We start from the raw sequence: 11,775 nt of genomic DNA, 5'->3' as shown, positions 1-11,775 counted from the left end.
AACAAACCCAAATCCGGTTCCGGGAGGTGTCAGGACCCAATTTTATGATTAATATGTAATTGGGGAGCAACAAGCTTCCAAAGAATGCAGGAAAATATTTTTTCCCCAAAAAAATAAAAAAGTCATGCCATAGAGGGTTAATTAACACAAAGCTTTAGCCTGTTATAGCCGCCGGAGAGAAACTTGATGTGTGAATCAAACATAAACTGGAGATGCGCTTTTATTTTGAAAAGCCTGCCAGGGGTCCAATCAGAAACTGAAATTTTAAGTGCAATCAAACTCTGTCAGAGAGTTTGATAGTACGTGCAAGAGAGTTTGACTGTGAATGTAAGAGAGTTTGACTGTGAGTGTAAGAGAGTTTGTAAGTTTTGGCCCATGGGGCCTCTCATAAAAAGCACCACGAGTCACATGATCACCAACCGGATGTTGATACTGGCACAAACACAAAGAAGAAAACTTGTTTTTTGACATTGGTGCAGTACTGACAAAGTTTTGAACAGATTTATAATGGAATTGCAGCTCATGTGTGACTGGTAATCTTCAATCACAGTTTTCACTGACTGTTGGATGCTACTGCAATTGCCTGGAAAGTATTACTCGACTTGGTATGCCACATATGCCCTCTGATGATGTGGCATCTCCTTGCAAACTGACTCACTCATTTACTCCTGACTCTACCAAATGATGTCCTGATAAGACCTCTTCTTCTGGATGCCTAACTTTTCTGTTTCTCATCAAGTGTAGTATTTACAGATTTATGCTTAAAGCATCAAAGAGAAGAGAAAGAGAGAGGAATGCAGGCGCAGGCTGATACAAGATCAGCTTGATACTTGTATCAACCTGTTTCATCTTTTCTCTATAGGTGTCTGCCTCTCAAGAGCCACATCATTCCTGCTTAACATTTCAACAAAGGCATGCTTTTCATTCTCCTTTCCCCTGTAACTCAAACACACACACACGCACACACACGCACAACACACACATACCTCTGACAAACACAGTCCCAGCATGAGCAACTTCCGGCATAGAGCTTTCTCTGGCATTTTCCCAGAGCCCCCTCCTCGGTTGACAGCTAAATGATGGACTCCAAAAGAGTCCTTCAAAGCTGCTAAAGTGTGTCTGTGTGTGTGTGTGTGTGTGTGTGTGTGTGCACACGTGCGTGCGTGTGTGTGCGTGTCTGTGTGTCTTGGGAGGACCAATCCTTATGGGAGACTGGGCAAAACAGGACTAGAGCTGTCACATGGAAGGGCTCAAGTTGCACATGCAGCCTCATACAGAGACCGAGGCACATCAGAAAATAAGTGGGTTCCCAGAGTGGTGTGTGTATGAGATTCTGGCCCACAACAGTTTAGTAGATCTCCACATGTCTGGACAGAATATTATGGTGTCTGTTATGTTCTGCAGGTAGTACATTTGAATGGTTTGATAAGCTACAATGAGAGAATTTTATTAAATAGAAAGAGCTATTAAATACTGCTGGATCATTCTGAAAGCATTAATAAGATTTTTGTATGTGGACATTTTCCATTGTTTGTTTTTCCATTCTTGCTAGAATTGCCATCAGCTCTCAACTGTAAATCCAACCAAAGAGTCAACGAAGGAAACGAAATAAAGTGAGATTTATTTAACTACAAACTTTGTACTGTACAAGAAAGATCAAGCTGAGGCTAGATACTTAAGAAAGAAGACATGTATACCTTTACTAGAATGACAGTGGCTGTAAAGAAAGTCACAACAATTTGGGTTTGTGGTTGAGGAAATCTTGTCACGTCTTCAGATAAATATTCCACTAGACCCTCCTCATTTCCACCTGATGGTTCCGGTAGCTAAAATGGGCGCCAGAAAGAATCTAAATTTGATGGGTGTAAACCTGAGCAGACAACAGCAGGAGTCACTTTGAACGTTTCCTCCCCCAGAACTTATGAACGAGAAGATGTGGGCTGCTCATTGAGTGACAACAGGACCTCCCACTCTAACAGGAACCATGATGAGGCGTGTCCGCTCCTGACAGGTGTTTTGTCCCCTCACAGCACCAAGATGTGGCCTTTTGTAGAGGCCACTTCCAATGAATGACCTGAAAAAATCCCACACCAAACAGGACGAGCAGCTCTGCTCTCCACATCAAATATGGCAGTCTCTGCCTATACAAAGCAACATAACTCCCCATCAATCAATCAGTGAGTCGGTGTAACAATGAGGGACACAAAATATCTCTGAATGGAGCCACAGAACATCAAAGCCACACAAACTCCAGTTCAATGTTGTTCTACTTCTGTTAGTTTCAGGTGTTTTCAGTCCTAAAAAGCTGCTTGAATTCACAAGGAGGGTCAGGAATCTAATCTGCAGAAATCTTTTCAGAGCTTTAAAAAGTCGGCATTAAAATCCTATTAAGAAGCACAAGGCCTCCACTGTTTCTGCTGCACTGTAAAGGTGCTTGCAAGTCAGATTTCAGATGTGGCAAGCAAACTTGCTGAAGTTCAAGTATCAGAATGTGGAGCTGAGATCCTGAAAGTGACTCTGGACATAACCTGGTTGTTGGTACCATGCAGGCTAGGCTGAGTTACTCTGAATTATCCTTCTCCAATCGTCCACACAAACATGTCTTAGCTCCAAAATGAGAAAATATTCAGAGGAAGTGGGTGGGCTGGCTGGACAGTAAAAAAGACAACAGTAGTTTAAATCACAACTTGTTACAACCATAGAAAGAATGTAGGATACAATCCCAAAATACACAAACCATGAAACTGACCAAAGCTCAGGCTTATTCAAATTTCAAAATTAGAGGTTGTAAAAGTATTGCATCTTCTGAGTCTCTATTTCAGCTAGGACTGAAACGATTCCTTGAGTGATTCGAGTACCTCAATTATTAAAATTCCTTGAGGAAAATTTACCTGCCTCAAAGCTTTGTTAATTTATGTTTTATTATTAAGCACACTGTGTTCCAGCCGGGTTATTACTTGCGTAGTGCAGCTCTCTCACTTCTGCCTAAGTTGTTGACGAAAGCTAAGTGTTAGCAGCATAACGTCCAGTTTTCAAGTTCAACCTGGGAGGATTTTATTGATTGATGATAATGTTCAGGTTTTTGTCGTTTTTCGGGGGACCAATAATTGGTGATACAATGCAGCATGGATCTATGGTTTTATTTCTAGCTGAAATTAGGGCTGTTGAAATGACTGGTGCCTGGAGTACAGCAGCTTTTCTCCTCCCAGAGCTGCTACCTGTTGGCGGTTCAGAGCGAACAGCGGGGAAGAGCGCTGAAGATGTATGTGAGCGGATAGACTGAAGACGGTGGCCGGCTGCGCATTATTTGAGTAACATAACATAGCTTTATGGACAAACCGGAAAATTTATTTCATGTCATCCCGATCTCAACAAATGGGTGGTGGAGCTCATCGTGACGGTACATAGCTGGTGGATGTGTTTGTGTGTGAAGAACGAAGGTGTCAAATCCCATCGCTAACATGAACACAAAAGCTATAAATGTCTGGGCAAGGTGAGAGTTCAACGATTAAATTGACTGAAGATGAATACATAAACGAAAAGCTGGAGTATAAACATTTCTTCATTAGTGTATTTGTGAGCCTACCTCTTTATTATTAAATTTAATATAACTTCAGATTCTTGTATAATTTTTCTTCAGGTTAGCTTAGAAAGTGAGCTATTATTGTTACAAGTTAATTTTCTAAACTACAGAAAAGTAATTGTTAGGGAAGCTCAGGTGTGAAAAATTGGACTGATGTTGATATGCAATAGAAATAGTGCTGTTATGTTAGATTTACCAATGTTTTATTTTATCTTTTTTTTTATCTGATTACTTGGTTAATCGTGAGAATAATCGATAGATTACTCAATTACTAAAATGTTTGTTTACAACAGCCCTAATTTCAGCTAGAAATAAAAGCATAGATCCATGCTGCGTTGTATCACCAGTTCATGTGATATATGGCAACATGTTGGGCTCACAACTTTATCTGTAATTTGTTTATTCCTTTATGAGTGCAATACACTACCTTCTGCTGCGTACTTCTAGAGGTTAATCCACAAACTCAAACCATCTCACAAAGATTTCTTGCAGCAGTGATTTACTCCAACAGGCTCAACAGTCACCAGGTCTTACTGCAACGGAAAACCTTTGGGATGTGGTGCAGCAGGAGAGCCACATCAACTAGTTTGCTGGCAACCCTGCAGCAACCTGGTGGGAGTTAGCAATACGAGGTTCTCACCGCCTTTCTGACTTGCAACTACTCAACCTAGTGGTGGCAACATTCCCAGATGCAAGCCCAGACTGACAAACTGAATGCATCATGAGGCATTTAGTTACTGATTTTAGCTCAGACCAGAAAGCTAAATCTGCCCAGTTGTGTAGTCAAAAGAGGAATTTCCGATCCAAACTAGACTGGGTTGTGTTGCACCTGATTAAGCTGAAAGCAGCAGAGGTTTGCTTGGAACTGCAAATACAGGAAGGGAAGAGTCCGACTGGGTAACACATGAAAGAACAAGTCCGTCATCTGGGAACATTAATGATAGACTAAGTGGCCTTTGTTTTGACTGAACAGCTCTTTCAATACACATGAAAAACAAACACTATTATGAGAACAGCAGCAAATCCCGGGGCAGACTCTGGTTGTTTTTGCTACTGGTCTCAGTGATATTATCATCAGTCTGGGACAAGAGCCTGACAAACCACAAATACTCGATCTTTGTTCTTTGATGGGCCATTCGGGGCTCTTCAGTCATTTAGCTCAACAAAAGACTAGGGGGTTCAAGTGTTGGGAATCTGGACTGAGGCAAAGGGCTTTCATTCAACATTATGTCCTAAAACAACACAATTTCTACTGCTTTCCTGAAGTAAACTCAGAGGTTAAACTGAGATCATACATCCATCTGTTCATGGATGGACAGATAGATGAGGGGAAAGTCTTAAAAACTTTTTTTTTCCACTTTATTCAGACCTACAAACGTGTAGTTCATATGTAACTCAGATATGCACATGGGAATGAAGCAACTGGATCAATAAAACAGAATAAATGAATGAAATGTCTTTGTGGTGAAACATGTTCTAGGAGAGGCAGACAACAAATTATTTATGTTTACTTCCAAATAACCCCAAGCTGCAGATGAATTCCTCAGACCAGATTGAGTTTCCAGGTATGAAAGGGAAAGGGGGGAGGGGAGGTGACATGAGGTTTGGGGACATTATGACAGAGAGAGAAGGAGATTAAAGCAAAGGGAGTGGCCTTACCTGGCAGGGCGTTGGCAGATCAGGAGCCAGCACATGAAAGAGAGATAAAACGATGTTAGGCTCTGCTACCATCGGCACTGACACAGCTCTGTCTAGACGGAGAGATTGATGACTTTCCTGCTGGTTCCATATCGGACGATTTTCCACTGCAGCACTGAGCACTTTGAGTCAGGACAAGGGGCAACAATCATCAATCATATTCATCTCTAACCGTAAAGATTTATCCTTACATTTAGGCTGCCTCTATAGGGATCCATCCCATCACAGACTCCTGGTGCTGCAAGTCAATAAGCAATGATCTGTCTAAACCCATTCCAGCTGATGTTGTTGGTTCAACCTCCAAAGGTTTGTGTCTTATTTATGAAAAATGCACCACAGATTACAGGAAAAGTTATTTTTACATATAGTCACAAGTCTGACATTTTATTGTTTAAAATGTCAGGAGGCCAGATATAAAAGAAATATGTATATTTCAGGTGATGATATTGTGCTGCTGTCCTTTTGGATGATCACCCTTCAAAGTACATGAAGCTTTTAACATCCCATTTCCTACTGTTTAGAGTCCTTTCAATAAGATATTAAAGTGTGAGAGTAACTGTTGAGCTCTTGCCAGCGACTGCACATCTCATTACTGACAGAAAAAAAAAACACATTCATTTTAACTATGAGTGACACTTATTCATTTAGCCAGGGTTTCCCCCATTGTCTTATAGGCCTGGCGGCCCGCCGTCCTTTACTAGCGCCACCGCCAGGCTAAGCCTTCGTTGTTTATGGTTTTAGGAAAATAAAAAAAAAACGTTTTTGTTTTTTTATTTCTTTTTCTTTTTTAAGCCGGATTTGCAAGCGTCTCTGTTGCTCTGAGCGCTTCACTAGCGGAGCAGATTTATTCCTAAAAGATATGTTTATAGAAGATAGGTTTATAGTTTATACATTTAAAGCCGGACCAATCACACCGCTGGCTCCTCTGCTCGTTGCCTCGCGCGCTGCAGTAGCTGGATTAAGTTTACCTCAGTGCGGATCCCGCGCGCCTCGTTTCACTCCAACTGGACACAGGCTGACCTGTATGGATATTTACAACAACCCCCTGTGAGGAATTATGATTCTTTCCAGAGTTTTAATTAATTGCAGTTTACTAAATTGTATTTGTGAACAAACAGAGCTCAAACTTAAAGATTAAACTCACAGCATCAGATTGTTGCTATGGTAACTAAACAATCTAACTATGAATATTGTTCTTGAACTTTTACAAAGTAAACTTGCCAGCTTCTTAAACTCTTACATTTAAATGTTAAACAATTAAAATCTTTTAATCTATATATGCTGAAATTGAATCAAATTTAGCAGCATTGTGGTCTGTGTTAAAATATTAGCATTTATGGGGCCCCTGAAGCCCTGTGGGACCTGATGGAGCTGCTGACTTAATTTGGATTAAACAAAAGTGCAAATAATTGATATTCATTTTAACTGTATATTTTGATTAGTTGTTTTTAAGACTAGTTGTGGGTTTAAGTAGTGTTTCACTGGTGATGTTTTCCTGTAACGTATAATTACCGAGTGATATTTTAAAATTTCCTGTCACCTTAACATCTATTAATACAAAAACATATGTCATTCTGTAGAGTGGGACTACAAAAGTATGATACTGAGATTATGATCTACCTTCATTTGAGACATATAACACAACAAAATCAGAAACAGACACTTGGTCTACTGTTTCCAGAAGCTTAAAGAAAATCGTGTTTTACTGTCAAAGCCTGAAGCACATGACACATAAACCGTCAACATGCAAATAAATTTGGCTGGTGTAATAAAAAGGCATCATTAGTATGACAATATATTTAATCATTTATGGTTTTTCAGCAGTAATTGTTGCTTTGCTATAATGATTGAAGATCAAATCAAAGATTTTGAAGCTGAAATGTTTGATATTTATTTTTATGATTAACAAAAGGTTAGAAAGTCATAAAATCTCATACCAACCCATAGTGTTATTTCACCATTTCTTCCTCTAATGTTAACATTTGTATGTTTTTCATTGTTTCTGTTCCAATAAACAATCTCTCCACTCCTTATATGATCTTATTCTGATGTATTTCTGTGAGTATAAAGTTAATGATTCTACCCTGGATCCTGCTCTCAATCATCTCTTCCAGTGTTTAATACTCCCTGTATTTTATCAACATTTGTCAGATCCTTTGCTTTTTTCATGTTCTTGTGGTTTAAGGTTATTTAACCATTTTGGAAATTGAGTTTCATCCATTTCTGGTTGCTTTTGGGACCCTTCTCCACATTTCCTTTGCTATCGATGCCTTTTTATTTAATTTTACCAACACATGTATGGATAAATTATAATTCTAAAAAGATATGTATAATTTAGCTACTTTTGACTGGATATGTGCCTCCTACTGAGATTACAGATGTAATTATGAATTTAGCTAAACAAAAGGACGTACACACAGATTAGATCAGAACGTCTGTATTCTGTCCAACTGCTAAGAAAAACTTAGCTGTTGCTGTAGAAAAAGTTGTTATATTTCTGTTGCTACTGTTAGTCATATCTGTGACCAACCACTGAAATATAGATAACCAACAGGTTCCTGTTACAATTATGCAGACACTACAGTGGCCACCTCATTTTATGATCCATAAAGGCTCTGCAGAGCTCTGTGACCCAGAATATGAATGAAAAATAAGATACAGCTCAAAGATCTGCTGCCACTTCAAAGCAGGTGGTGGGGAAAAAATAATAATGAAAAAAATGTTATGAATGTCAGCTTAGAAGCTTAACCTGAGACCTTGGATTAACAAAGCCTGATAGCCTGATTTATCTGCGTTTGAACCTCAGCCTCACAACTCGTGTGCTTCACCCAAAAGCTGCGACTCATGATCAAGATTGTAACGTTTCTATGATGATTGTTCCTTTGGTTGAGCCAAGAGGAACTTTATCTTTTTGAAAATACTCCCCAGGTAATGATGGTAGAAAGCAGCACAGTTAAGGTTATAGGAGAAGCTCGTGGTTTATTGTGTGTCCTGGTGCCTTGATCAGCAGATAGTCGACAGAAGGAAGAAGAACTCTAGACAAAACAACTCCATTTCTCTGGTTCCACTCTCCGTCACAGGCAGGATGATATCCACTGCTAATCGTCCAGAGAACCACAGAAGCAGCGCTTCTACGCCCTCATTTACATACCAGTGGCCATTATTAAACATTAAGGCCCCGCCCTGCCCACACATGAACACTTTTTAAAACACTCATGTCCACAGGGAGCCGTTTCCAGAAACGCTCAATGTTTTCCAACACTTAAAACGATCCAAATCACCAGGTTTTACTCCCCCAGACTTGTAGGTGATGCTAAATATGGCGTATCGATAATGCGCAGAAAGCTTCCGTTTTAAGATGCCCTTAAAACATTGTTTGACAGCGGGAACAAAGTTAAAAACGTTCCCATTATAAAGGAAATGGAAGAAAAAAAATGACATTTTGTCTTAGAATGAAAACAATTTCTACACCACATCATCTTCCTATTTGTAACCAGAAGACTCAGTTTGACTCTGAGGTATGTACATATGTGACTCTAATCTTCAAAAACCTTAAGAATGACCAGTGGCGCAATCTGCTGTATGGCAGCATTAAAAAATGTTTAAGTGGACACTATTAATCGATTGAAACTCATTTTAATATAATAAACCATTAATAGAACTTATAGAACTCTAAGAACAATTGTTTGGCTTGAGAAAATAAATCATCTGCCATCATGATGCAGTTGTAGTTCATGTTTAAGTACAGCTCCAGTCTTTCCCATTGATTATCTCCATACTTGTGTTAACCAGTTGGACTTTCAGCCCTTCTTGTTTGATCTCTGGCCTGGTTTGGTGCAGAGTCTGGGTTCTTAAAACTATAGATAAACTAGTTTGGCTTGAAAATACAAACTGAAGTTTTGTCACAGTTTGTCAACAATGCTGTGACTCCATTACTGTACCTGTTTGAAGATGAGATAAATGGTCACGCATGCACACACGCGCATGAACACCTACACAAATGCACACACTTTGGACCATATCCACACACTGAAAATCTCATACAATCGCCAAGAACTCTGCGTTTATTTCAGCAGCAGCAGAAAGAGTAATCAAGTTCACGAGCAATCTTCATTACACAGAGAGCACTCAGCTTTATTAAGATGCAGCAAACGGGAGGTGTTGGGCGTACAGGGAGGATTTATTGATTGCATTTACTGCAATAAGAATGCAGAATCCACCGCAATTATTTTATTTGATTTTTTTTCTTTACAGATACTTGGCTGCAGATAGAGATCGGAGACACTGGCAGTGAATGTAGAATATTCTAAGAATAAAGACAAGCTGTCAATAAACCAACCTCAGTGCTTTCTACTGAACTATCACAGAGGTTACATCTTCATATGACCCATGGTGTTTTTATGTTTCCCCAACAATTTGTGGCAGTCACAGCTAATGACTCTTGAGAAAATTATTTGGATAAAACTAATGCTTATTTATACTAGTAGTGAAAATAATGATTAAACTTTATATTTAGAAAAATCACGTCATAAAATAGGTGGCTAAATATACTGTCCTCAACTGTTTCTACTTGACAGTGATATCATTTTTGTGGTTAATTTAAAAAATGAAATATTCTAAAAACAAAGCAAAAAACCCACAGATCAATATTGCAAAGTAAAAAAAATGCTCCATATAAAAGCTAATTTTGTACCTGACAACTGTTTACTTGGTTTTAAATGTTGATTATTTTTCATTGAATAGCATCAGCAGCAGAGCCAATAAAAAGCAGAGAAAAGTTTTTACCTCAGACCAGATCTAATCCTCAGATAAAAGTGTAGAAATGAAATGAAATAAAGCTTGGTTTATTTTTTTTTTACATAAAAAAGTTGCTGGTCACTTTGTACGTCTGCAATTTTGGTCTCCTATAATCCTAAACATTGACTTCAATCTTAATCTTCCTGGTAATAAACAAACCACGGTCAGCAGGCTTCACTGATGCTAAAAGATTGTAGTCATGGAAATGTCTTCATGACGTCTCAAGCTCATTGGCTGTGAAGTTTTCCTAAAGAACTCAGCTTCTGTGACGATCTGTGTTTTTGTGTATTTATTTCTTGGTTTTTTCTGTGTCCTTGTTCCCCGTGAGTCTCTGTGATGTCCTGTCCACCCTGTTGATTGATCCCAGCTGTGTCTAGTTTTCCTGATTACCCTCCCTGTGTATTTAAGTCCACCTGTGTCCTTTGTCTCTTGTTGGGTCCTTGTCCAATGTCAGTTGTCTAAAGTCTATGCTCTCCAGTAGAACTGCGAAGTCCTGGTTAGCATTAGCTCTTGTTTTTTCAGTCCTCTGTATTTCAGTTGCTACCAGTAATTAGCTGTGTGCTAAATTCTCTGCTGTGCCGCCTGTATTGGACTGTTTGAGCTTTCATCATTAAATTAATCATTTCTTTCACTACCTGGGTCTCTGCGTTCATCCTCATCATTCAGCAAATCATGGCAGCTTCAGCTTGATCTTCTGGACATTGACATGTCAAAAAGTTTCAGTCTCATTTTGGATGGATTATGAATGTGCCACATTTGAATGCTAAACAGGAAGCAAACAAGCAAGATGCAGGAAAAATAATGATGAAGGGATGTAGTTAGAAAAAGTTGAATAAACTGATAGCAGCTGAAGATGTGTTGGACAGAAACACAATGAATCGGCAGGCTCTGACAATGGCTGAGGAACCAGGGGAGCATATACACGGAATGATTACTAGTAAAAGCTGAACATGGGACTGATGGGAATTTGCTACAATTTAAATATACACAGAACACAGAGATTATAGAATCTCTAACTAAACAAAAAGCAATAAAGAAACCAAACTGATTCTCAGTGTTATACTGTGAATATGAAGATTTTTGGGTAACACTTTATTTGAAGGGGGGGTGAATAAGACTGACATGACACTGTCATAAACATGACATGACACCTGTCATGAACATCAATAAGTCTTCATGAATATTTATGACTGTTGTAAAGTGTCATTCGGTAAATCATGACACTTTTAATACAAAGTTGACATTATTCAAAATGTCTTTGTCATGACAACTTGTCATTAACCTAGACAAAATTGTCTTCATTATGACAACTTGTCAACAACCAAGAAATCATGATCTGACATAAATTTGTTATAAAAGTATTACTGATTAAACTTTAAAAATTAGCTTTATGTGGTAATATTATATTGCTCTGCCATGTTGTTTAGTCTTAATTTTCTTAATTTAATCGATCCTAAAGTTTTACAGCAAGATGTCTACAAAGCACTTATGAACTTAGCATTTGAAACATTATTTAAGGCTGTTTTAACTCTTGTGCGTGAGAGGACTGAGGCAAACGTAGAGGACTGTGGCAAATGATACAAGTTTTACGTGTGTGGGGTCGGAAGGACCCCATTTCTAAACATAGTGATGGGCAAGTGAAGCCTCATGAAACAATGACGCTTTCCAACCTTTTGCTTTGCAAAAAGGTTCATTAC

At 38.8% G+C, this 11,775-nt stretch overlaps 1 protein-coding gene across 12 annotated transcripts in view; it reads right to left on the bottom strand.

The window, feature by feature from the left end:
- The window catches only part of agrn (agrin), a 593,620-nt gene that overhangs the window by 455,237 nt on the left and 126,608 nt on the right, over positions 1-11,775 (bottom strand). The gene's annotated exons all lie outside the window — the stretch shown is intronic.

Source organism: Poecilia formosa, unplaced genomic scaffold (assembly GCF_000485575.1).
Source record: "Poecilia formosa unplaced genomic scaffold, Poecilia_formosa-5.1.2 Scaffold352, whole genome shotgun sequence".
NCBI classification, from domain to species: domain Eukaryota; kingdom Metazoa; phylum Chordata; class Actinopteri; order Cyprinodontiformes; family Poeciliidae; genus Poecilia; species Poecilia formosa.
Note: the sequence above shows the minus strand (reverse complement) of the source record. Positions and strands in the feature narration are given on the sequence as shown.